The sequence below is a fragment of the Arachis hypogaea genome, chromosome 2, assembly GCF_003086295.3.
Source record: "Arachis hypogaea cultivar Tifrunner chromosome 2, arahy.Tifrunner.gnm2.J5K5, whole genome shotgun sequence".
Classification (NCBI taxonomy): Eukaryota; Viridiplantae; Streptophyta; class Magnoliopsida; order Fabales; family Fabaceae; genus Arachis; species Arachis hypogaea.
Window position 1 is genome coordinate 48,325,976 of NC_092037.1, and position 4,841 is coordinate 48,330,816.

Here is a 4,841-nt window from a genome sequence, read left to right on the forward strand (position 1 = left end):
AATTCACTTTTCTGGACTTTACTATGAGTTTGTGTGTTTTTCTATGATTTCAGGTATTTTCTGGCTGAAATTGAGGGACCTGAGCAAAAATCTGATTCAGAGACTAAAAAGGACTGCAGATGCTGTTAGATTCTGACCTCCCTGCACTCGAAGTGGATTTTCTGGAGCTACAGAAGCCCAATTGGTGCGCTCTCAACGGCGTTGGAAAGTAGACATCCTGGGCTTTCCAGCAATATATGATAGTCCATACTTTGCCCAAGATTTGATGGCCCAAACCGGCGTTCAAAGTCACCCTCAGAAATCCCAGCGTTAAACGCTGGAACTGGCACCCAAATGGGAGTTAAACGCCCAAACTGGCACTAAAGCTGGCGTTTAACTCCAAGAATAGTCTCTGCACGAAAAATGCTTCATTGCTCAGCCCAAGCACACACCAAGTGGGCCCGGAAGTGGATTTTTATGTCATTTACTCATTTCTGTACACCCTAGGTTACTAGTTCTTTATAAGTAGGACCTTTTACTATTGTATTTTCATCTTTGGACATCTAGTTCTTAGATCATGATAGAGACTTTGGTAGCTATCTTCATTTTATGCTATCTTAGATCATTGGGAGGCTGGCCATTCGGCCATGCCTAGACCTTGTTCTTATGTATTTTCAACGGTGGAGCTTCTACACACCATAGATTAAGGTGTGGAGCTCTGCTGTACCTCGAGTATTAATGCAATTACTATTGTTCTTCCATTCAATTCTGCTTGTTCTTGTTCTAAGATATCACTTGTTCTTCAACTTGATGAATGTGATGATCCGTGACACTCATCATCATTCTCACCCATGAACAAGGTGACTGACAACCACTTTTGTTCTACAAGCAATCAAGGCTCTAGTGAATATCTCTTGGATTACTGATTGCACGATGCATGGTTGATCGCCTGACAACCGAGTGCTCGTCTGACAAACGAGCCAACCATTCCGTGAGATCAGAGTCTTTGTGGTATAGGCAAGAACTGATGGCAGCATTCAAGAGAATCCGGAAGGTCTAACCTTGTCTGTGGTATTCTGAGTAGGATTCAATGATTAAATGACTGTGACGTGCTTCAAACTCCTAGCAGGTGGGGCGTTAGTGACAGACGCAAAAGAATCGATGGATTCTATTCCGGCCTGACCGAGAACCGACAGCTGAATTCCACGTGCTGTGACAGAGCATATGCAATCGTTTTCACTGAGAGGATGGGAGGTAGCCATTGACAACGGTGAAACCCTACACAAGCTTGCCATGGAAAGGAATAAGAAGGATTGGATGAAGACAGTAGGAAAGCAGAGAGACGGAAGGGAAGGCATCTTCATGCGCTTATCTGAAGTTCCTACCAATGAATTACATAAGTATCTCTATCTTTACCTTTGTGTTATTTTCGTTCATCACCATTACCATTTGAGTTTGCCTGACTAAGATTTACAAGATGACCATAGCTTGCTTCAATACTAACAATCTCCGTGGGATCGACCCTTACTCGCGTAAGGTTTATTACTTGGACGACCCAGTGCACTTGCTGGTTAGTTGTGCGAAGTTGTGTAATGCCATGGTATTGAACACCAAGTTTTTGGCGCCGTTGCCGGGGATTGTTCAAGTTTTGAGCAAGTTTTTGGTAACATCAGTGCCAAGATCCGGCAACAACACCAAGTTTTTTGGCGTTATTGCCAGAGATTGTTCTAGTTTGGACAACTGACGGTTCATCTTATTGCTTAGATTAGGTATTTATTTTTTTTTTCGAAATTCTTGAAGATGAATTCTAGAGTTTCATGATGATTTGTTGAAGTCTGGCTGGCTGAGAAGCCATGTCTAATCTCATTGGACCGAGGTTTCAGCTTATCATCACAAGAGCTTGTTGATTTTTATCAATCTTGCTTTTGGAGCAGTGATCTGCTAAGGCTTGGCTGGCCTTTGGCCATGTCTAGTGTTTTGGACCGAAGCTTTCTTTGAAAGCTTGGCTGGCTGTGAAGCCATGTCTAATTCCTGGACCGGAGTCTTAGACTAGCATTGCACTGATTCCTGGAATTCTCATTAAGAATTTTGATATCTTTTTCCACTTAGTTTTCGAAAAACACAAAAAAAAAATTAAAAAAATCATAAAATCCAAAAATATTTCTTGTTTGAGTCTAGTGTCTCATCTTAAGTTGGTGTCAATTGCATGCATTCATTCATGTATCTTGGTGATCTTCAAGATGTTCTTGACGATTTACTTGCTCTAATCTTTGAATTCTATTGACTTGAGTGTTTTGTGTGTCTCATATGCATTTTCATCCTGTTAGTGTCAGTAGTATACAAACTGCTAAGTTTGGTGTCTTGCATGCATTGTTATTTGATTCTTGTTGCATTTTGATTTTTCCTTATTATTAAAAATCCAAAAATATTGTTAATTTGTGTCTTTTCAAGTCAATAATACAGAGAATTGAAGATTCAGAACATACAGCAGAGGAATTGCACAGAAAAAGCTGGGCGTTCAAAACGCCCAGTGAAGAAGGACAGACTGGCGTTTAAACGCCAGCCAGGGTACCTGGTTGGGCGTTTAACGCCCAAAAGGGTAGCATTTTGGGCGTTAAATGCCAGAATGTGCACCATTCTGGGCGTTTAACGCCAGGATGGCTAGAAGGGAAGATTTTGTTTTCAAATCAAATTTTTTCTAAGTTTTCAAAATCTTTTCAAAATCAAATCTTTTTCAAATCAATTTTTCAATCAAATCTTTTTCAAAACCAATTTCTTTCCATTTTTAAAGATACTTGCTACCAATTAATGATTTGATTCAACATTTCAAGTATGTTGCCTTTTCTGTTGAGAAAGGTTTAATGTTTGAATCATATCTTTTCTTGTTAGTCAAGTTTTTAATTTTCAAATCAAATCTTTTTAAAATGTTTTCCAAATCATATTTTCTCAATCACATCTTTTTAAAACCAATCATATCTTCTTAACCACATCTTTTTCAAAATAGTTTTCAATCAAATCTTTTTGATTTCTAATTTCAAAATCTTTTCAAAAAATCACTTGATTTCTTTTCCATTTTCATTTTCGAAAATTAAGTAATGTTTTTCAAAAAAATGTTTTCAAATTTTCTACTTAATTTTCGAAAATCACTTCCCTCCTTCTCACATCCTTCTATTTATGGACTAACACTATCCCTTAATGCAAAATTCGAACTCCATCTCCTTTGATAAGTTCGAATTTTCTACTTCTGTCTTCTACTCTTCTTTTCCTCTGACACTTCAAGGAATCTCTATACTGTGACATAGAGGATTCCACATTTTCTTGTTCTATTCTCTTTCTTATGAGCAGGAGCAAAGACAAAGGCATTCTTGTTGAGGTTGATCCTGAACCTGAAAGGACCTTGAAGAGAAAGCTCAGAGAAGCCAAAGCACAACTCTCTTTAGAGCACCTAACCGAATTCTTCAAAGACGAAGAACACATGGCAGCCGAAAACAACAACAATGCCAACAATGCAAGGAAGGTGCTGGGTGACTTTACTGCACCTACTCCCGACTTCTATGGGAGAAACATCTCTATCCCTGCCATTGGAGCAAACAACTTTGAGCTTAAGCCTCAATTAGTTTCTCTAATGCAACAGAATTGCAAGTTCTATGGACTTCCATTGGAAGATCCTCATCAGTTTTTAGCTGAATTCTTGCAAATCTGTGACACTGTCAAGACTAACGGGGTTGACCCTGAGGTCTACAGACTAATGCTATTCCCTTTTGCTGTAAGAGACAGAGCTAGAACATGGTTGGACTCTCAACCTAAAGAAAGCCTGGACTCTTGGGAAAAGCTAGTCAATGCCTTCTTGGCAAAGTTCTTTCCACCTCAAAAACTGAGTAAGCTTAGAGTGGAAGTCCAAACCTTCAGACAGAAGGAAGGAGAATCCCTCTATGAAGCTTGGGAAAGATACAAACAATTGATCAGAAAGTGTCCCACTGATATGCTTTCTGAATGGAGCATCATAGGTATTTTCTATGATGGTCTCTCTGAACTGTCCAAGATGTCTTTGGATAGCTCTTCTGGAGGATCTCTTCATCTGAAGAAGACGCCTACTGAGGCTCAAGAACTGATTGAAATGGTTGCAAATAACCAATTCATGTATACTTCTGAAAGAAATCCTGTGAACAATGGGAATAGTCAGAAGAAAGGAGTTCTTGAGATTGACACTCTGAATGCCATATTAGCTCAGAACAAAATATTGACTCAATAAGTCAATATGATTTCTCAAAGTCTGTCTGGAATGCAAAATGCACCAAGCAGTACTAAGGAAGCTTCATCTGAGGAAGAAGCTTATGATCCTGAGAACCCTTCAATAGAAGAGGTGAATTACATGGGAGAACCCTATGGAAACACCTATAATCCTTCATGGAGGAATCATCCAAATCTTTCATGGAAGGATCAACAGAGACCTCAACAAGGTTTCAATAACAATAATGGTGGAAGAAACAGGTTTAGCAATAGCAAGCCTTTTCCATCATCTTCTCAGCAACAGACAGAGAGTTCTAAGCAGAATAACTCTGACTTAGCAACCATGGTCTCTGATCTAATCAAAACAACTCAAAGTTTCATGACTGAAACAAGGTCCTCCATTAGAAACTTGGAAGGACAAGTGGGTCAGCTGAGCAAGAAAATTACTGAATTCCCTCCTAGTACTCTCCCAAGCAATACAGAAGAAAATCCAAAAGGAGAGTGCAAGGCCATCAACATGGCCGAATTCTGGGAAAAAGAAGAGGCAGTGAACGCCACTGAGGAAGACCTCACTGGACGTCCACTGGCCTCCAATGAGTTTCCCAATGAGGAACCATGGGAATCTGAGGCTC

The 4,841-nt window shown here is 39.6% G+C and overlaps 1 non-coding gene across 1 annotated transcript; it reads right to left on the bottom strand.

The window, feature by feature from the left end:
• Positions 1 to 3,859: 3,859 nt before the first annotated feature.
• LOC112764952 (small nucleolar RNA R71) lies at positions 3,860 to 3,967 on the bottom strand. Its single transcript, XR_003183415.1, has one exon. It is a non-coding gene; the product is annotated as a small nucleolar RNA R71 (small nucleolar RNA).
• Between the last annotated feature and the right edge of the window lie 874 nt (positions 3,968 to 4,841).